The following is a 22686-nucleotide window of genomic DNA, read 5'->3' on the forward strand; positions in this document are numbered from 1 at the left end:
GCAGAGGTTGCGCGCCGAGACCCGCCGGGCCGGCTGTGGGCGTGGAAGCCCGCGGGTACGCGCCGCACATCACTCATTCATTTCCCGCAGCCAGCACTGAGCGCGTCCCATGTGCCATGGGCTGATGGTGGGGATGAAAAGGGAGCCGTCTTTCCCAGAGGCCGCGGTCGGGGAAACCCGACCCGGAATGGAAGGGGTCGAGGGTCCTGCCGGGCGTGGGTGGGCCAGAGCAGCTGCCAGGCCCCCGCGCGTCCTCACGTCTTTCGCCCGCGCTCCCGCTTGCCACAGCCATGACCTACCTTCGTGTCGCATTTTGCGTGCCTGTTTGCTGGTCTGGTAACCCCAGTTATTCCTGGCACGTGGTAGACCTCAAATAAACGTGTGATGCGGAAAGGCAGCGCGGCCCACCCTCCTCTGCCTCCCCCTGCGCTTCCCGAGTTCGAAGGCCTGGTCCGGGCGGACGAGGCGAGAGCGGGGCTCTCCAGGGGTGCGGGCGAGGCGCAGCAAGCCTCGTTTTCCTGTCTGGAGAAGGACCCGGTCATTTTTATAGAAGGCTCCTGGAAGGGGGCCTGCGGAGCTAAGCCTGCTGTGCCAGACAGAAGCCTGGAGGGGAAAGGAAGCGTGTGGTCCCACGCAGAGGAGACTCTGCTCTGAGTTTGGAAGTCCCGTCCAGACCCTACGGCCCAGAGAGCGCTCTGCCTGGCAATATCGGAGGGAAGGAAAGGGAATTCCTCGCCCAGCCGCCCGGGCCTGGCCTTTGCAGCTGCGCCGACTGTGATCACCTCCCAGAACTCGGGTACTATGCCCACTACCCCTCGACCAGGCCTTTGAGGGAAGGCGCGCGCCCACCCGGGCAGAGCCCCCTCGGTCATGCCCGAGACACCTTAGACACAGGACCGGTGTGTGCGCAGCCTGCTGAACAAGGATTTGAAGATATCACAAGGCCCCACTTCGCAGAAAGGGGAAACTTGAAAGTCCAACTTCTCATCTCAAGAGCCCTACAGGCCACATGTCTCAGGGTAAGTCCCCGCCTGGGCTTTAGGCCGGGTCCCACCTCCGTGCAGAGGTGAGGTGGGCTCCTTACAGTAATGTAGTACTGTTCCCAGCTCCTCTCCACAGCCCACCCTCCGGCCTGGGATCCCTAAACTTTAAAACCCCCTAAACCAGGGGTCCCCAACCTTTTGGGCCAGGGCCCGGTTTTGTGGAAGGGAATTTTTGCATGGACAGGGAGGGGGGTTGCTTGGGGATGAAACTGTTCCCCCTCAGGTCACCAGGCATTCGATTCTCCTAAGGAGCCGGCAACCTGGATCCCGCATTCACAACAGGGTTCCGGCTCCTATGAGAATCCAGCACCTGCTGATCTGACAGGAGGCAGAGCTCAGGGGTAATGCGAGCAAGGAGGAGTGGCTGTAACTACAGATAAAGCTTCCCCTGACTTGCCCGCAGCTCACCTCCTGCTGCACTGCCCAGCTCCTAACAGGCCAGGACTGGTACTGGGCCATAGCCCAGGGATTGGGGATCCCTGCCTTAAACGTAAACTCTTTTAGAAAGAAATCTCTATCCAAGTAAGATGCACCTTTGTTTTAACATGTGCAGATTCTTGGCACCTCTTTGACTCAAACTTCCACTTCCTGGCTAGGCTTCCTGCCCCATTTGTGGGCCATCAGTCACTAAAAGCAGTTCACCAACATGAAATTTGCTGGATGGCCAATTATTTAAATTATGGAGACACTTCCTAGCACCCCCATCCCCCAAATTTTAGTTGCACCTTTGACCCTGCAGACCTGTGTTTACCTCAGCCTGTGTGTGTGCGTTAAAAAATAGTTGTGAAGACCTGTCCTGAACCAGGTTTATTGGGTGGCTCTGGACACAGACAAAGGCAGGAGTGGAGATGAAACACATCTTTAAAAAATCCTTGACTGGGGCCAGGCACGGTGGCTCACACCTGTAATCCTAGCACTTTGGGAGGCCAAGGCTGGCGAATTGCTTGGGCCTGGGAGTTCTAAACCAGCCTGGGCAACATGGCAAAACCCCATCTCTACAAAAAAATGCAAAAATTAGCCAGGTGCAGAGGTGCACCCCTGTAGTCCCAGCTACTTGGAAGGCTGGGGTGGGAGAATTGCTTGAGCCTAGGAGGTGGAGGGGGATTGCAGTGAGCCAAGATTACACCACTGCACTCCAGTCTGGGTGACAGAGCAAGACCCTGTCTCGAAGACAAACAAACAAACAAACAAAAATTCAATAATTCAGATTGGTTGTTTAGCAAATTGATATTCGGTGGTTTAGCTTTTACCATATTTGGCTTTTGGCTATCTGGTCATTCTGTGAATTGACTTTTGGTGAACTAGTCAGCACTTTTCCCAAATGAATCTAAAGGCAAATTGTGCTGGCCAGTCCTCCATGTAAAAATGGCTACAACTTTAAAATATTTTCTGATTTTCATTAATATTTCTTTTTCTATCCGTGAGGTTATTTAAAAGTACTTTTTAATTTCCAAATGAGAATCTTTTTTATGAGTTATCATTTTGTTTTTAAGTTTTGCCTTATAGTCAGAGAATGTAGTATGTGATGTTGATTTTTTAGAATTTTCTGAGACTGCTTTGTGGCCAAGTGTGCAACAGATGTTTGAAAATGTTCCATGTTTGCCTGAAAGAGTACATATATTCTAATATTGGTGTAGAATCTAGTTAGAGCTATAAAATCAAGCTTATCAGTCATGTTGTTTATGCCTTCTATAGCTTATCATCTTTTTGCCTTTGGAACTATCAGTTACTAAAGAGGTGTTAAAGTCTCATATCAAGTTTGTGCATTTGTCAGTTTCTCCCTGAATTTGTGAGAATGTTTGCTTCATGTATTTGGAAGCTATGTGCTTACAAATTTAGAATTGTAGTATTTTCCTGGAGAATTGTTCATTTTATTATTAGAAAGTAACACTCTCCCTAATAATAGTCTTTGTCTATAATCCATTTTGTTTGATATTGCTGCAGCTACACTAACTTTATTTTGGCGAGTGTTTCTTTGATATATCTTTTCCTGTCCTTTTACTTTCAAACTTTGTGTATATTTACTTTCAGATGTGTGTCACATAACAGCATGTAGCTAGATTTTGTTGTTGCTGCTGAATCCAATATGACAATCTCTATCATAATCATTAATCTACTGATTTGAAAGTTATGCTTTCCTTTTCTATTCATTTAGGGGTTAGTCTGTAACTTTACACACATATTTGGTTTAATAGAATCTAATATTAATGACTATTTCTGATCTTCTCCCAAATGATAGAAAGCTTTTTGAGTATGAGTTTAATCACACTATTCCCCTTCTGTCTTGTGTGTAATTGTTGTTCTTTTTAGTTACATCTTGTTTTTAAGACTCTCTCCTGACATTTAAAGTAATTGTTTTTGTTTTATACAATCTATGCTGTTTGGATTTACCAGTGTGCTCACCACTATCTTTGTTCACTCTTTTTTCTTGCTTCTTTCTTCTTCCTTCTGGGTTCAATGCTCTCCCTGAAGCACAACTTTTAAAATTTCTTTCAGCAAGGATATTTTAGAAGTAGATACTTTCAGTTATATAAAATGTCTTACATTTTTCTCACTCCTGAATGATAGTTTAGCTAGGGAGAGAACTGTTTCACACTTTAAATATTTTGTTCCATTGTCTCCTGACTTTCATTGTTGCTGTTGAAAAGTCTGCTGTCAGTCTAATTATTCCTTTACATATGATTTAACTTCTCTGGCTTCATTTAAGATAATCTCTTTGGCCGGGCTTGGTGGCTCACATGTGTAATCCTAGCATTTTGGGAGGCTGAAGCGGGAGGATCAGCTGAGGTCAGGAGTTTGAGACCAGCCTGACCAACTGGAGAAACCCTGACTCTAGTAAAAATACAAACAAATTAGCCAGGCATGGTGGTGCATGCCTGTAACCCCAGCTACTCGGGAGGCTGAGGCAGGAGAATCGCTTGAACCCAGGAGGCAGAAGTTGCAGTGAGCAGAGATCACATCATTGCACTCTAGCCTGGGCAACAAGAGCGAAACTCCGTCTAAAAACACAACATCTCTTTATCTGTGGTATCATGAAGTTTCGCTGCAATGTGACTAGGTATGGATCTTTTATTTATCTTTCTTGGAATTCATGAGTCCTAAATCTGAGGTGTCACATCTTTGTACAAGTCTGGAAAATTCTCAGCTATTATATCTTTTAATATTGCCTCTTCCCAGGCTGGGCATGGTGGCTCGCGCCTGTAATCCCAGCACTTTGGGAGACCACGGTGGGCAGATCACCTAAGGTCAGGAGTTCAAGACCAGTCTGGCTAATATGGTGAAACCCTGTTTCTACTGAAAATGCAAAAAATTGACCAGGCATAGCGGCGCATGCCTCCAATCCCAGCTGTTCAGGAGGCTGAGGCAGGAGAGTTGCTCGAACCCAGGAGGCAGAGATTGCAGTGAGCTGAGATTGCACCACTGCACTCCAGCCTGGGTGACAAAGCGAGACTCTGTCTCAAAAAATAAATAAATAAATAAAAGTGAAATGAATATTGTCTCTTTCCCATTACACTTTCTTCTTGTGGAATTTGTATTTGACATTTGTTGGACCCCTTTATTCTGCACCATCTCTTTTAGTTACTCTTTCATATTTTTCATTTTTTTAGGCCTTTGTGCTTCATTCCTAGTAATTTTTAAAAGATTTACATTCTTTCATTCTTAAATCTCTCTTTAGCTTTGCCTAATGTGTGTTTAATGTTAATTAAATGATCAGTTTTAGTGACTGCACTTTTCATGTTAGATGTATCTGCTTTATCTTTAAAAAAATCATAGGTGTCCATGCTTTCAATTCCTCATGTCTTTAAGATTTTTAACTACCCTTACTTTATAGGATCTGTCTGGTAACTCTATGGCCTGACTTTATGACTTTATTTTGTTTGGTGGTTCTCACTCATAATAGGCTGGTTCCTTGTATATTTATTACTTTGAATTGTAAGGCCATCTTAAGCCAGGCTTTATCAGTAGGAATCCTGTGCAGTCTGGCTTGAGGGTATGTCCTTGTTTGATACTCTAGAATCATTGTTAGCCTGAGTACTTTTTTTTTTTTTTTTTTTTAGACGAAGTTTCACTCTTGTTGCCCAGGCTGGAGCACAATGGCACAATCTCGGCTCACTGCAACCTTTGCCTCCAGGGTTCAAATGATCCTCCCACCTCAGCCTTCTGAGTAGCTGGGATTACAGGCGCCCACCACCACACCTGGCTAATTTTTGTATATTTAGTAGAGATGGGGTTTCACCATGTTGACCAGGCTGGTCTTGAACTTCTGACCTCAGGTGATCCACCCACTTCGGCCTCCCAAAGTGCTGGGATTACAGGTGTGAGCCACCAGGGGATACTCTAGAATCATTGTTAGCCTGAGTACTTTTTATGTTAACTTTCAGGTTGAGGAATTTCTGAACCATGTAGGTAGTATAAATTCAAAGCCCTAACAAGTGTGAAGGTAGATGTATGGTTATGGATTCTCAGGGGCGATGCCCTCTGCCTCCCCAGAAAGAGAAAAATGTCCTGTGTTCTTATGCTAGTGGATGCTTTTTTTTTTTTTTTTTTTTCCCCCAATGCTTTTACTAATATTATGGCTCTCTAAGAGTTTGACTTGGTACAAGAGAAGGTAGACTCAGGTCTTAGGCCAAATCTCCTGTACCCAGATGGCTGTGTAAACTGAAGCACCTTGGTTAGCTCACCACAACCACCACAGGCATTCCCAGGATCAGCTCATATTTACCTATCTGGGTTTTAGTTCATCCCCCGCTGCCACCCCAGAGATAGCCTTCACTGTTATGAGAGCTCAGCTCTATATAAGAATATATATTTACTGTATCTTGTCTTGCATTTCTGGGTGTTTTGAGGTAGGAGACGTTTTAGATTATGTAGTTGAGAATCTTAATGGTAACAGAACATTTCATTTAAAAATAGTGCCCCTTCTTTTTTTGTTCATCTATCCTTTTCATTGCTTGGATCATTTCTTCATTGGACTATTTTACTCACCACAGACAGTTCTTACTCATCTCTGTCTTTCCTGTGTGGCATTGAGTAGGAATCAGATGACGAAAGAATGAATGATTCCATGGATGAATGGGTGAGTGAGAACCACTGCTCTCATGTCAGTAGGTATTGTGAAGATAGAGCACGGCCAGAGAGCCCAGGCCTCTGTCGGTAAGGTGGACTGGGGCAGTGTTATGTTTGAGCTAGCTTGCAGCAGACAGCCATTTGTTAGCTCACCTTCCCAACTCCATGTTCATCATCTCATATTTGTAGCTTGAAATTTGCCATGGTGGGATTTTTTTCACTCTGTGAAATTGGAAAACACTACAAATCACCCCCCTCAGAGCTGGTCGTTAAACATTTACCTGCACTTCACTGATTTGGGGTCATGAAAACGTGTAGAAAAAGTGAAACAAAACCAGGCAAGGTAGAACAAAGCCTTTGGTAAGTGAAAAAGTCCAAGTTGAAGGAATTGATCACTCTGAGACTGTGATGCTCAGTGATAGGGTTTTAAGTTGCTCCTGGCTTTTTCCCAGATTTAGGGAGGCTCAGTATCCTGAGATTTAAGATTGGAGAAGGGTGCTGAATCTTCAACACCAGCTCCGGATAGTAAAATAAGAAGACAGCAGGGGGCACCTGGATTTGAACCAGGGACCTCTTGATCTGCAGTCAAATGCTCTACCCCTGAGCTATACCCCCTGGCAGAAGTGTGAGCCTAAGCAAGACCTTTTATATCTGTGCAGTCATGCCCAACATTCCTATAAAATTTTACCACAGATGCTCATTCCAGCTGGGCCTCCTCAAAGTGCCAAACCTCCCTAACTACAATTTTATCTCTCTGATGCAAAACAAGTGACAGTTCCCCTTCCTGTAGCAGCTTCCTTGTGCTTTCAGGAAGAGGACTGACACTGGCATTTAGAACTGGAAGGGCTTTCAGAGTCACTCGTCTGTGCCCTTCACAGTGCACATTTGACAACAGAGTTTCAACATTAATGTTCTTCCCAGGCACACACACTCCTTGTTGACTCTTTCTGACTTTGAGTTCAGGACCCTGTTACTAAAAGAGACTCTTTTATGTTCTCTTGTCCCTGTCTTCTATTGGCTTAAAAATGGTAAAGACTTCATAGACAGAGTCATATGAATAGATTTATACACACCCAAGACCATGGAGGAGCTAGAATATGCTCTTAGAAGATCAGAAATGTACTACATGGGAAGCACTTTCTATAAGGAAAAGCTAATGGGGAACTCCAGGATTTGAACTGATGCATGAACTGGACCCCTGGAGCCAGTCCTCACACTCCATGACCCAGCCCCAGGGATCAGCCAGAGCAGGTGGTGGGCACCAGGGTTTAAACCATGGACCATGGCAAGCTGCTTGTCCTCTGACTATGCTGTAGTTCAGTGACTTCTTATTTTGGAGGGGCATAGGATACAGAGAACTGAGGCTTAGGGAATGGAACTGGCAGGAGAGGGGGGCATTCCAGAGGACGGGTGTGTACAGGAGGAACTGGGCTGGAGGAGAGCAGGCCTGACCAGGCACTAGGAGTGCGGATGCTACCTCTGCAGGTGGCATACAGGGGCAGTACCGCTGAGGGCAGGCTAGGCTCACTCCCAGGTGTCTGACTTGGGGATTTGGAGAGTTAGCAGTGCCAATCACTGACGCAGCACTTAGGAGGAATAGGAGGAGGGGGAAGGGGCAAGGGAGGAAGGAGAGGAGGAGAGGGAGGAAGGGAAGAGAGAAGTAGAGGAGAGGGAGAGAATAGGGAAGAGGAAGAAGAGGGGAGAAAGAGGAGCAGGGAGGGGAAGGAGAGGGGAGGGAAGGAATAAGAGGAAAGGGAGAAGACAGAGGAGGGAGGAGGAGGAGGAATTTGAGTGTGGACTTCCTGAGTGTGAGTTTTCTGCAAGAACCATGGAATGAGAAGAAGAGAGTTTTGTTTTACATGGGCAGAGGACAGAGTGGCCACCCAGGCAGGAGGAGGAGGGGGAAGGAGCAGTGTCCTGAAAGCAAAGGGAGGAGAAGAGAGTTCTAAAAAGAGAGAGGAAGGGGACAATAATAATTTAAAAAACATAATAGGCCAGGCACAGTGGCTCATGCCTGTAATCCCAGCACTTTGGGAGGCCAAGGTGGGTAGGTCACCTGAGATCAGGAGTTCAAGACCAGCCTGGCCAACATGGTGAAACCCTGTCACTACTAAAAATACAAAAATTAGCTGGGCATGGTGGCGCATGCCTGTAATCCCAGCTACTCAGCAGGCTGAGGCAGGAGAATCACTTAAATCCAGGAGGCGGAGGTTGCAGCGAGCCGAGACCATGCCACTGCACTCCAGCCTGGGTGACAGATTGAGACTCTGTCTCAAAAAAAAAAAAAAAAAAAGACTACTAATAACACCTCTTACACAATGCATATTCTGTGCCAGGCAGTGGTCTAAGTGTTTATATATATTTATTGGCAACTGAGTAGTATCATTGGAAGGCAGTTTTGGTAGAAGATAGCAGGCGGGCAGGGAAGACAGCTGGCCTGGAGTTGAGGAATGAATGGAATTGACAGAGTTGTGAAGACAGAGCTGGGTGAGCAGACTTTTCTTCCAGGGGCTGGATAGTAAGTGTTTCGGCTCGGTGGCCCAGATGGTCTCTGTCGCAGCTGCTCAGCTCTGCTGTTGTTTGAGAACAGCTATAGACAATAAGTAAATGAATGAGTGTGGCTGTGTTTCAGTAAAACTTTATTTACAAAAACAGAAAGCAGGCAGGATTTGGCTGTGGGCTATCTTTTCCTGACCTCTGAAATAGAGCACATCTTGATGAAGAAATGTCTGGGCTGGGTGCAGTGGCTCAAGCCTGTCATCCCATCACTTTGGAGGGCCAAGGCAGGATTGCTTGAGGCCAGGAGTTTGAGACCAGGCTAGGCAATGTAGCAAGACCCCACCTCTACAAAAATAAAGATGAAACATTTAGCCAGGCATGGTGGTATGCACCTGTAGTCCTGGCTACTTGGGAGGCTGAGGCAGGAGGATCGCTTGAGCCTAGGAGTTCGAGGCTATAGTGAGCCGTGATTGCACTACTGCACTCCAGCCTGGGTAACAGAGCGAGACCCTGTCTCTAAACAAAATTAAAAGTTAAAATAAATAAAAAGAGTGCCTGGGAAAGGAAAGAGAAAAAGGGACACAGGTTAAAGAAAGGGTATGTGTCTATTTGAGAAAAAGAGGGGAAACATCACAAAGAGTTAAATCCCAGTAGAGGGCTGAGCAGGGCAAAGTCCCAGAGCCCTTGCTAGGGGTGCAGTGGTCAGGACCAGAAGATTACTTGGGGCTCTGTCTTCATCCAAACTCATGCAGGCCAGCAGAAGATGAGGTGGTGATGTCGCCTCACTGTGCCAGCCCCAGCCTCTTAGCATCACGGTAGACAAAGTCAAGTTTATTCACCCCTGCATTGAGGGAGAGTGTGCACCAAGGAACCCCGGGGGGCTTCATCAAACAAACAAACAGGCTTTGGGGCAAGGCTGGAGGCTTGGGGAAATTTCAGTGAAGCGGACTCTAAGCAAAGCAAGGCTGTGGCTGTGGAGATGGGCCTTGGGTGTGGGCTGCACCGTGGGCCTGGGCTTCTGTTTCCCAGATACTACACCTTGAAATAGACACGAGATGCTGTGTCCAGAAGCCTCTTATCTGAAGTTTTGTACATGGCTCAGAAGTTGAGGCTGCTTCTCTGCCTCAAAGCAACTTGTGTCCTCCAGGCAAGACAGTACAATTTCAGCTCTAGAGGTTGGAAAAGGAAAGGAAACACATTCTCCCCTGGAGCCTTTGGAGGGAGTATGTCCCCACTGACACCTTGATTTCAGACCATTGAAATTGATTTTGGATTCCAGGTCTCCAGAACTGTATGAGAATAAATTTGAGTTGTTTTAATCTAAACAATTTTTAAGTGCGCTGTTTCATTCTTCCTGATAATATTTCAAAGTTTCTGACAGTCTATGGTTTTAGAGAACAAGATTTCTCAGCAATTAAGAAAATAGTAATCTCTCAAAGGAGACTGTCGTGACGTTTTAGAGCTGTGGTGTGTCCAGGAAAGATGGTCTTTCCTGTGACTTTATAGCTGTCTTTAGTCTCGCCCAGTGTTATTTGAGCATGTTTTTATTCTCTCTCTTAGCTCAGTTTTACTTTCTCAGCCACCTTTTGTGAATAAAAATAGCAAGTAAACAAGGTGGATGTGACTTTGAACCAGGGACCTCTGGATCTGCAGCCGAATGCCGCCGAAGATATAACCCCTTGCATATTAACATACTTAATTGGCACCTTTTAGCTCTTGGCGCCACATCCAAGACTCCGCTGCTGCTTCCGCATGTCCCAGCAGAGGGCAGGCCTTCCATGTAGGGATGTTCAAGTCCTACCCCCAGTACCTGTGAGTGTGACCTAGTTAGAATGAGGGTCTTCGCAGATGTAATCAAGTTGAGTCACACAGGATTAGGTGGGCCCTAATATGACTAACATCCTTATAAAAAGAGAAGCGGCTGGGTGTGGTGGCTCACGCCTGTAATCCCAGTGGGAGGCCGAGGCAGGCGGATCACCTGAGGTCAGGAATTCGAGACCAGCCTGACCAACATGGTGAAACCCTGTCTTTAGTAAAAATACAAAAATTAACCAGGCATGGTGGTGTGTGCTTCTAATCCCAGCTACTGGGGGGCTGAGGCAGGAGAATCGCTTGAACCTGGAGGCAGAGGTTGCAGTGAGCCGAGACCATGCCACTGCACCACTCCAGCCTGGGTGACAGATCAAGACTCTGTCTCAGAAACAAAAACAAAAGCAAAAACAAACCAACAACAACAACAAAACAAAGTCAAAGTCATCCATGTTTTTCTAGAACTGACCTGGAAAGGGATCCTCCACTGCGGGGACACAGGTGTGCAGTCAGTGTCAGGGGAAGTATTATTATGGGGCAGGGGACTCTCTAGCAACGCCACCAGGCCCCAGCCCTCTACCCTCCTCCTCATCTCACTCACAGGAAGCAGTGCTTGACCTTGCCTTCTATGTCAGAAAAAGTAAGGAGCCACTTGGCCTGACCTCCTTCATTTCTTTAACTAACATTTCAGTGTATGTTCATGCTCCAGACATTGTGCTAGATGCTGGGATACAGCAATGACCAGATTAAACTGGTTTTGGCCTCTGCTCCCTCAACGCCTCACGCCATCAAAAGACTCCCTGTCTTTCCCCATCCACACTCCATCTTCCCTCCCCTCTACTGTCCTTTCTTTGTTAAAGGTCGCCCCTCTCTCATGCTGTTGCTTCTATGCACACCAGCTCTTGACTTTAGCTCCTGGTTCAGCAAACCTCCTCCTAGCTCTCTCTCCTCTATCTTCAATGCCTCTTTCTCCATAGAAATGTGCTAAGGCAGATTCATCTCACGCAAAGAATGAACTGTGCTGCAAGTAACAAAATTAACCTGAGGGTAGCGGAACCCAAAAGGGAGAATTTATTGTCATGACCAGTAATATCTCACAGAAAGTTCGGGCAGAAATGCAGCCTCCATTTCTCTGACTGTAGAGAAGAGACTTGGTTGGCAGGGGCCAAGAGTGGATGCTACTGTATTCCAGGAATAGTAAAAGTTACTATAAATCAGTTTTCCCCAAGAAGATGATAAATCAGGTATGAAGTTAATGATAGAGATCAAGTTGAGACAGAAAGACAGAGCAAACTGGTGATTGTTGCATTTCAGATGAACAGTGCAACTGATCTCTTATGATCTGTGGGTGCAGTAACAAATACTTTGCTTAATTCTGGATGAAATTATTGATGAGCAGAGTCTGAACCAGATGCGAGGAAAGTGCTTCTGAACTGTTTGTTCTGCTCATCACTGACAACCTCTGCTCTGGAGAAGATGCTTTCCATGTGATTCATGCTTATCCGATGAGGTACATTGATGTTAGAAAAAGTGTGTGGGTATCAGTTTCACCAGGCCCAGCTGGATGCAGCCACCAAGGGCAGTGCCACACAGGAGAGCCTGCTCCTAAATGTTAATCCACCCACTGTTTCATTTGCAGAGAAAATATGTTTCTTGATCACTGTGGAAGGAAATAGTGAAAACTGGCACTGACAAAATGGCAGCCTAGGCTGCCATTGTTGGACCTAGGCATCCCTGCCATCTCTAAACATATATTGTTTTCACCTCCTGGCCAAAGCAACAGGGAAAGAGGACAGGATTCTGCTTTTTGATGTGTGCTGGCCACTAATGATGGCAGCAGTGGCCCGTCTGGAGCAGCTGCTGCAAAGACACCAACTGCAGCGGGATAGGCGCAGCCCAGGTGTGCACTCTGCAGAGCCTGTGTGTGTGGGGGAGGTGGGGGGGCAGGAACAGGTGGGAGCCCTGCCTCCTACTGAGTTGACGGGGTGGGAGCCCCACCTTCCCAGGTACAGGGGCAGCCACCCAGCCAGGGCTCTGGACCTAGGCATCCCTGCGGTCTTAGGGGCCCAGGAAACCCATGTTCCCTCAGGCTTGAAAGTGCCTGCCTCCATTCCCAGGCCTCTCCCCGTTCCCAGTGCCTGCTGCTCCAGTGCAGAGCAAAGTTGTGGCTGAGCCTGGGCACTGTCATGACCCAGCTGGGTGTGTGTGCATGTACTTGGGGTGGTGCTGACATGCCAGCTCCTTGCCGCCTCAGCCCCCTCCAGACTTTGGACACTGAGAAGCACAGCACGGAGACTGGGGGTGGCTCAGTGTGGGCCTGTCAGGTGCCCTTGGCATGAACAGCCTGGGTGCCATGGATGGCATGTCTATGGCAGGAGGCAGACAGGTTTTTGGGTAGAAAGGGGCAGGTCCTCGCCCACCATCAAGTCAGGGATGGCCTGAAGCCTGGGGGCCAGGCTGTCAGTTCTGAGTGCAGCCCTCGGCAGAGAGTGAGAACTTATGGTGCTTTCCTGGGCCACCCATGGTCACCCATGGACCAGTCAGCACATACTTCCTCCCTTCTGAACCCATGAAAACCCTGGACTCAGCCAGACTTGGACAGATGGCCAGACTACCCACTACAGGAAGGAGCTACGCACTTCGGGTCTTCATTGAGCTGTTCTCTCGCTCAAGGAAACTCTTTTCTACCTTGCTCACCCTCCAGTTGCCCATGTACCTCAATCTTCCTGGACATGGGACAAGAACTGGGGACCCACCGAATGGCAAGACTGAAAGAGCTATGACGCAAACAGGGCTGAAACAGACACAAACAGGGCTGAAACAGACACAAGCAGGGCTGAAACATGCCTTCCGGCTCGCCAGTTTGCAGGCAACAGGAGAGAAGAGCGGTGGCCCTTAAGGGAGCTCAGACCTAGGGGCTCCCAGAACTAGGGCTGTAACACCCTTTTTGGGGCTCTGTGGCTTATGGCATCTCCAAGCTTTTGGGTGCCATGGCGTTTCCCCTGTCCAGACAACAGTGCCCCAAGTAGAAGCTGCTTGCCATACGTCTTGTCCAGCTGCAACCTTGCATGGAACCAGAGCTGGTGCCCGTGCTGGTGCCTGGAGCTGCCCACTGCCACAGCAGCTGGCGTGCCTGGCTGTGCACAGTGGCCAGACTCCACACTCATTTGCTCACCTACCCCTGGCCACTCCGCACCTGGATCGCCTTTGGAGGTATGGGATCCAGGGCAGTAGTGTGGGCTGAGTGCAGCCTGCTGGGCCGAGTGGCCCGAGCCACGGGCCACAGAGGTTTCTGGTTGGGGAACTGGCATGGAAAAAAAATCCTGTGTCACTAAGAGTGCTTTCACGAGTGTTTGAAATGAGAGAGGAGATGAAAATCTTTCTTCAAAATGCTGATAAGGACCATTTCTGTGACATGGAGAGGCATGGCTCAAGAGGAATATCTCAGGCATACATGTATTTTGAATACCCAAAATTTATCACACCAGGGCTTCGGTACCATACTTTGTTGTTGTTTGATTAAGAAGACCTGTCTGTGGTGCATACAGTTGGATAGTTGAGTATCTAGCTTATTCTCTATGCTTGATGATTTTCTTCATCCATGGTATAGAAAGGAATCAATGGTGTATTATTTGGCATATTTTGAAACTACATTTGAATGCTACAATTCAGTCTAAAGAAATACCTCCCAGAGTTAAAGAGTGGACTAGAAATTCCTTCACTAGTGTCTCCCATGTTGGAATATTCACCTCTCTAGACTTAAGGACTTGTCAATGTATTATCCGAGTGAATGCTGAGAGCAGTCTTTAGTAAGACATTTAATTTCTGGGTTCCTTTAATAGGAATATTCATAACTATCTGCCAGACTCCCCAAACATTTGCTGCCATTCCTTCTGACCTTTAAGTTATGATTCTTGGCTGGGCGTGGTGGGTCACACCTGTAATCCCAGCACTTTGGGAGGCCGAGACAAGTGGATCACTTGAGGTCAGGAGTTTGAGACCAGCCTGGGCAACATGGCAAAACCCCATCTCTACTAAAAATACAAAAATTCATCAGTCATGGTGGTGCACCCCTGTAGTCCCAGCTATATTTAGGAGGCTGAGGCATGAGAATTACTTGAACCCTGGGAGGTGGAGGTTGCAGTGAGCCGAGATCGTGCCACTGCACTCCAGCTTGGGCAACAGAGTGAGACCCTGTCTCCAAAATAAATAAAAAATAAAAGTTTAAAAAGTTATGATTCTTTTTTTTTTTTTTTTTTTTTGAGACGGAGTCTCGCTCTGTCCCCCAGGCTGGAGTGCAGTAGCCTGCCACCTTGCCCGGCTAGTATTTTTTTGTATTTTTTAGTAGAGATGGGGTTTCACCGTGTTAGCCAGGATGGTCTCGATCTCCTGACCTCGTGATCCGCCCGTCTCGGCCTCCCAAAGTGCTGGGATTACAGGCTTGAGCCACCGCGCCTGGCCGATTCTTAAGCTTAGTGGAAATAAAGAATATGAAATCAAATAAACAGTTTTGGAAATTTAACCTATGGTTCAATCTAGCTGTCTTTAAGCCAGGTAAAGATAATTTGGTGAAACACTACAAATGATATCTTGCCTCTAACCATTGATAAACAACCATTACTCATTTTAAATATCACATTTTACTTTTTATTTTGATGAAGACAAATTGATTTATCTTTTTAAAAATAGTTTGTGCCTTTTGTGTTGTTTAATTTTAAAAGTTTTTACCCACATTTAGTTATGTAATTCACCCAGAATCTACCTTTTTATATGGTGAGGATTCTAAGTTTTTTTGTTGTTGTGGTGGTGTTGTTTTAGTATGGAAAACTAGTTATTTCAATGTCATTTGTTGAACAATTCAGTATTTTCCCGCCCTAGTTTGTAATTCCACTTTCATCATATGTAGAAGGACCATATATTAATCATCCAACCTGAAACTTTTTTTTTTTCCTTTTCTTTTCTTTTTTTTTTTTTGTGACTGAGTCTCGCTCTCTTGCCCAGGCTGGAGTGCAGTGGCATGATCTCAGCTCACTGCAACTTCCGCCTCCTGGGTTTAAGTGAGTCTCCTGCCTCAGCCTCCCGAGTAGCTTAGATTACAGGCACCCGGCACCATGCCTGGCTAATTTTTGTATTTTTAGTAGAGATGGGGTTTCACCATGTTGGCCAGGTTGGTCTTGAACTCCTGACCTCAAGTGACCCACCCACCTCAGCCTCCCAAAGTGCTAGGATTACAGGCGTGAGCCACCACACCCAACCCCAACCTGAAACTTATAAGAGTGAAAGGGAATGTTATTCACATTTGTGCTGGGACAATAAGCATAAACTGGGACTGTCCCAAGTAAAGCAGGACATACATTCACCCTTTTCCAATACCGAGTTCCCACCTATGCGTGGGGCACATTTTCTGTTCCATTTGTTTGTCTGTCTGTTGCTATGCTTCACCAGTTTAAATCCCTTTATAAGTCGCATCATCTGGTAGAACGAGTCCCTAACTTCTTGTTTTCATATCTGAAATTGTCATGGCAAGTCTTAAACCCCTGCTGTTCTTTATTTTATATTGTTTTTTCAAGTTCTACTAAAATCCTTTTTAACTATTGCTTTAATTACATCAAACAAAATAATAAATTGGAGAGGACTGGCATTTTTATAATATTGAGTTCCTATTCTGTGAATATGGTATCATCTCCATTAATTCAGGTTTCCTTTATATCCTTCAGTAATATTTTATCATTTTGTCTGTAAAGAGCTTACACATATATTACTTTATTTTTAGTTACCTTATAGTTTTTGTTTTTGTTGTTAGTAGGAGTTTTACTGTAATTCATTATTTAGTTGATTACTGCAGGTTTGTGAGGAATGATAGTCATTGTTATAGATCAATTTTGCACTCAGTAATCTTGCTGAACGATGTTGCCCTAATAATTTGTTTACGCTTTAAATGTTGGCAATCATAATATCTGAAAAAAGAGCAGTTGTTCTCTTCAGTCCTTATTTTTTTAATGTATCTTCTTATTGTAGAGGTTAGGATGTCTAATATGATGTTGAATAGTAAGAGTGATGGTGGGCGTCCTTGTTTTTGAATTTAACAGGATAGCTTCTCATGTATTATGTTTGCTATTGGTTCATGGTGAATTCTGCTTACCAGGTGAAGGAAATTTATTGCTATTCTTAATTTGCTATGAGCTTTTTAAAAAAATAAAATATGAATATATATTGAATGTTATCAAATCGTCATCTATTGAGATCATATAATTATTCTCCTGTAATATATTAATGTGATGGATTACATTAACCAATTTGCTAGTGAAGAAACATCCTTGTATTCCTAGAATAAACCCTCCCTGATAATAAATTATTTCTAAAAAACATTGTTAGGTTTAATTTACTAATATTTATTAAGGAATTTTACATTTAATTTTGTAAGTGGAGTTTATCTGTATCTATATCTGTATGTTCTTGCACAATCTTTGTCTGACTTTGGAGATGATGTTATACTAGCCTTATAAAATAGATTGGGTAGTTCTTTTCCTACCATCTGGGAGAGACAGGAATGGTCTGTTTCTTGAAAGTGTGAACAAAAGCTCTCTGAAAAAGGACTTTGGAGGAAACAGATTTTATTCCAGGAACATTTTGCAAACCAGGGAGGCATACCCTCTGATGTAAAATGAAGATGCCTTCCAGAGACCAAAAGGAAGGCTGGGTTTTACACAAAAGTTTCTGCCCAGGTTCTCTGTAAGGTCCGTTTATGCAAATGAAAGCTTGAAACTTGTGTAGTTCTGATTGAGGCAGCTGAGTTTTGATTGATCAATACACCACGACGCCCAGCTAATTTTTTGTATTTTTTGTAGATACAGGATCCTGTTGTCACCCAGCTGACTACTGATTGGTTGATACAGAGGAATTCTGGTCGGTCAATAGAGCTGAGCTTTGATTGGTTGACAAACGTCAGCCCTGAGTGGCTGAGGCACATGAGCTCTGAAAGTCCCAAAGATAAAAAGATGTGGGCTTTTGGGAGAAAAGCCACAAAGATAAAAAGATGTGGGCTTTGGGAGAAAAGCTAAGGGTTTTGCATGACCCCCTAGTCGGCAAATGGTGGCTTGGCTCCGTGTTACATTTAGTTCCAGTTAGCCACTCAGGATCCATCTTGAAGTTTGGCTATTTCAGGTTCACAGTTGATGTTTTTGTTTTTGTTTTGTTTCTTGTTGAGACAGGTCTCACTGTCACCCATACTGAAGTACAGTGGTATGATCATGGCTCCCTGTAGCCTCCACCTCTCAGGGCTCAAGCTATCCTCCTGCCTCAGCCTCCAGAGTAGCTGGGACCATAGTGTGTGCCAGCATGCCTGGCTAAGTTTTTATATTTTTAGTAAATACAGGGTCCCGTTATGTTGCCCAGACTGGTCTTGAACTCCTGGACTCAAGCCATCCACCTCCATCAGTCTCCCCATGTTCAGGGATTACAGGTGTGAGCCACTGCACCCAGCCCAGGTTCACATTTGTTCACAAAAGTTTTGTAGAAATCATCTATAAAGCCGTCTTTGTTTTGTCCATTTTTAAATGAAATTTTTGACCATTTATTAAATTTATTTAAAAGATATAAATTTCATCTGAGTACATAAGATGAAATTATGTAACAATTTTATAGTTACACATATTTAATTGTTGTTATAAACTTGTTTATGGTAGCTCGTAATTTGCATTTCTCCATTATCTGTATTTGTATCCCTTTTCCTTTTTTCTTCTTTTTTTTTTTTGAGACGGAGTCTTGCTCTGTCACCAGGCTGGAGTGCAGTGGCGGTATCTCGGCTCACTGCAACCTCCGCCTCCTGGGTTCAAGCGATTCTCCTCCCTCAGCCTCTGGAGTAGCTGGGATTACAGGCACGTACCACCATGCCCAGCTACTTTTTTTATTTTTAGTATAGACGAGGTTTCACCATGTTAGCCAGGATGGTCTGGATCTCTTGACCTTGTGATCCACCCGCCTCAGCCTCCTAAAGTGCTAGGATTACAGGCATGAGCCACCACGCTTGGCCTCTTCTTGTTTTTTATTTGTATGTTCTGTCTTTTTCTTGATCAATTTAGCCAGAGCTTTGTCTGATTTATGATTTGTTTCAATAACTAACTCTTGGATTTGTTCTTCTCTGTTGTTTTCTTGATTTGTATCTTTTTTTCTCCTTGTATCTTTTAAATTTCCTTCATAGTATTTTAGGCTTTATTGTTATTTTTCTATAATCTTATGTTGAATGATCAGCTCATGAATATTCTTTCATCTTCAAACATATCTATTTGAATGCTGCATTAAAGAAATCTTTCCTATACAGTATTTTGTTATGTTTACATTGTCGTTTTTCGGTAGTGTGTTTTTGAACATATGTGGCATTTTTATATTATTAGAGTTTCCTGATGTTTCTGCATTGTGGTCATACAATGGTGATTCCTTAGATGTTTTTTTTTTTTTGAGATAGGTTATTACTCTGCTGCCCAGGCAGGAGTGCAGTGGTGCACTCACGGCTTACTGCAGCCTGGAACTCCTAGGCTTGAGTGATCCTCCCTCCTCAGCCTCCCAAGTAGCTGGGACTACAGGTACGTGCCACCAAGCCCAGCTAGTTTTTGTGTTTTTGTTGTAGGTCTTGCCGTGTTGCCCAGGCTGGTCTCAAACTCCTGGGGTTGAGTGATCCTCCTGCCGTGGCCTCCCAAAGTGCTGGGATTGACTACAGGGTTGCACTACTGTGCCTGGCAGAATTTTTTAAAGACTTATTTTCTATCTTAGTATTTGCTCAGTTTTTGTAAATATTCTGTGAGTGCTTTAACAGTATATTTGCTGTATTTGTTGATTGTGGTTCTCTCTCTCTCTCTCTCTTATCTTTCTTGTCCTCTAGAGAGGGCAAGAGAGATTTTAACATATTTACACATATATATTCTTGGTAATTTTATTATTTATTTTTTAAAATATCCTTTAGCCTTACTCATATTTTCACCTATTTGATCTGTTTCTGACAGAGTCATATAGAAATCTCTGATTGGGGATTTATAATGTTTTTGAGTAATTTTGTCAATTTTTGCTTTAGATAGTTCAAGACTTGGCATGATTGTTATACCTTGAAGGATTTTTTTTCTTTTATTATAATGCAAAATCTCTGTTTCCATTAATGATTTCTTTTGCTATAAATTTTTATTTCTGATATAAATATTCTGATATCTTTTCTTGGTCACTCATTTTCAGTTACTTTATTTTTAACCTTTATTTTTATGCTTTGAGAAAATATCTTATGAATGGCTAGCTGTGGATGTATTTGAGTTTAATTTGTCGATTTTTTTGTGATTACTAATAGATTTAAACTTATTCCTATCATTTTGCCTTTTTCATTTTCTTTTTTCCTTCTTCTACCTTCTCTACCTTCTTCTTCATCCTTCTTACTATTTTGTTTTGGATTACTTAAAAAAAAATCTACTCCCATCCCTATGGGTTTGTAAGTTATGTATTTTTATTTTACTTTATTTTTTAGTGGTTACGCAGTACTTTTCAATGTGTATACTTAATTTTTCTTTCTTTCTTTCTTTCTTTTTTTTTTTTTTGAGAGTGAGTTTCGCTCTTGTTGCCCAGGCTAGAGAGCAATGACCCCATCTCAGCTCACTGCAACCTCCGTCTCCCGGGTTCAAGCAATTCTCCTACTTCAGCCTCCCTAGTAGCTGGCATTACAGGCATGAACCACCACACCCCGCTAATTTTGTATTTTTAGTAGAGATGGGGTTTCTCCATGTTGGTCAAGCTGGTTTAGAACTCCTGACCTCAGGTGATCCATCCGCCTCAGCCACCCAAAGTGCTGGGATTACAGGCATGAGCCATTGTGCCTGGCCCAATTTTTCTAATAATATATTTTTCTCACTTGTAAACTAAGATAGGGAATTTGGAGTATTTTAACTTCCCTCAGAACTCTCATATTTCTTGTATTATTACCTGGTATATTACACCCTTTCTCCACCACATGTTCTTAAACCTGAGAAACTGTAGTTATTTATCATTTTTATATATAACATTTATGTTTAAATTTATCTACATAATTATCTCTTTCTTTGTTTACTGTTTATTCATCCATTTATTCAACAAATACTTTTGATTGGTGAGTAAGCACCGGGAACATAGAACAACACAGATTAAATTTATGCCTTCGTGGGGCTTCTATCCTAGGGAGGGAGAGGATCATTAACAAAAATCAATATTACTCTAATGCAGACCTAATAAGGACTGTTAGGAAAACTAGCAAGGGAATAACAAGTGATAGGCGCGGTGGCTCACGCCTGTAATCCCAGCGCCGGAGCTGGTGGGGGCTGTGACGCGTACGGGTGGCTCCCCAGGGTGCGGCGGCGAGGGCGGGCTGGGGACGCGTGGGGCTGTTGCAGAGCTGAGTGGCTGTGCCTGGGGCCCGGCTCACGGAGAAGGCACCTGTGCCTCGGTGGGTGGCGACGGGAGCGCTCAGGGTTGCGCGCGGCTGGAGATGCCTGCGGGCTTCGCGAGGAAGGGCCTAGTGACCAAGGGCACCTTCCGCTGGGGACCGGGGAGGCTGCGGCGGCGCGGGGCGTCCCCGGCTTCCCCTTGGCTCTCCCTGGCTGCTCCTTCAGGGAGTCTCCGGTCTAATACACGCGCCTAGGTGGTGTGCATCTGGAACGGCTTTATTTCGCCCGCGAGTTTGGCTATCGGTTTACCTAGGTTCAGGATTCTAGGTCGGAGGTTATTTTTCTTCAGTCCTCAAAAAGCTTTTCCTAACAATACAGTGTGAGTACACAACTTTATTATTCAAATTCTCAGCTCATCAAAGCATCATGACATTATTTTATTTTGAAATGACATGGTTCGAGGGCCCTGACAGCCAAAAGGATATGTCTACCATGCCGTAAACTTTTTTTTTTTTTACTAACACACAAATAGTAAAGGAAGAAATTACTGTATGTATGTATGTATGTATGTATGTATGTATGTATTTTTGAGACGGAGTTTTCCTCTGTCTCCCAGGCTGGAGTGCAGTGGCGCGATCTCAGCTCACTGCAACCTCTGCCTCCCAGTGCAAACGATTCTCTTGCCTCAGCCTCCCAAGTAGTTGGGATTACAGGCACCAGCCACCACTCCCGGCTAATTTTTTGTATTTTTAGTAGAGACAGGGTTTCACCATGTTGGCCAGGCTGGTCTTGAACTCCTGACCTCAGGTGATCCACCCGCCTCAGCTTCCCCAAATGCTGGGATTACAGGCGTGAGCCACCACGCCCAGCCAAAATTACATAATTTAAAAACGAGAAAACTGTACATTTTCAACAAATCCTTCTCGAGGAGGGAAATGTTACAAGTAAAGGAAGTAAAAAGAAAATAATAAAAATGCAATTAAAAATGAAAAATAAAAACAAAACAAATTCTTAGTAATTGTGACCATCCTGGATTTAATCTGAGAATATTAATTTTTTAAAGCTATGTATAACAGCGCATGTTAGATTTGAGGTCGTGGAATTTAAGTTATGGTTAGAGTTTTTTCCTAAAACTTTTTTCCTACTAAAATACGGTAATGTTGTATCTATTTTATTTTATGTGAAGATTTTACTGAACCATACAACTTTTAAAAATAAGAATGTTTTCCTAATTAAAAGAAAGCGATTTTTAAAAAGGTATAAACCCTCAGGACAAAAAGCAGATGGGCCAGCGATAACTGATTTCATACAGATGGAAGAAAAGGCAGCGACTGCAAGAGCCTGAGGAGGAATCATCCCACCAGGAGGAAACAGCCGCCGGGGGAAATGAGGACAGAAGGCGTGGGTGTGAGGGATGCAGCCAGCAGATCCTCCCGGCTCAGTGGGAGTGAACGAGGATTGCTGTGCAGTGTAGGGCACCCGGGCATTGCAACATGGTGAAATAATGCCAGCTGGAAATTGTGTGGGCCGTGGGGGTATAGCTCAGGGGTAGAGCATTTGACTGCAGATCAAGAGGTCCCCGGTTCAAATCCGGGTGCCCCCTACTGGTTTTCTTTCTGCTTCAGGATACCCTATGAACTCGACCATTCTGAGTCCACCCAAGTAACCATCAGCCCACATATTAGGTGGGTTTTTAGGTGTTTAAATTAGCCATATTTGGTGACTAATTTCATCCAAGTGGCTTGTGGACTGGGAGGGGAAGACGAAGGAAAAGGAGCGAAGGAGGCCGGGCGCGGTGGCTCAAGCCTGTAATCCCAGCACTTTGGGAGGCCGAGACGGGTGGATCACGAGGTCAGGAGATCGAGACCATCCTG

The 22686-nt window shown here is 44.6% G+C and overlaps 2 non-coding genes across 2 annotated transcripts; one reads left to right on the forward strand and one right to left on the reverse strand.

Moving 5' to 3' along the window:
- Positions 1-6653: 6653 nt before the first annotated feature.
- TRNAC-GCA lies at positions 6654-6725 on the reverse strand. Its single transcript has one exon. It is a non-coding gene; the product is annotated as a tRNA-Cys (tRNA).
- Positions 6726-22343: 15618 nt separating this feature from the next.
- Positions 22344-22415, forward strand: TRNAC-GCA. The gene has a single exon. It is a non-coding gene; the product is annotated as a tRNA-Cys (tRNA).
- Positions 22416-22686: the final 271 nt, after the last annotated feature.

The sequence above is a fragment of the Mandrillus leucophaeus genome, unplaced genomic scaffold, assembly GCF_000951045.1.
Source record: "Mandrillus leucophaeus isolate KB7577 unplaced genomic scaffold, Mleu.le_1.0 Scaffold767, whole genome shotgun sequence".
Lineage (NCBI taxonomy): Eukaryota > Metazoa > Chordata > Mammalia > Primates > Cercopithecidae > Mandrillus > Mandrillus leucophaeus.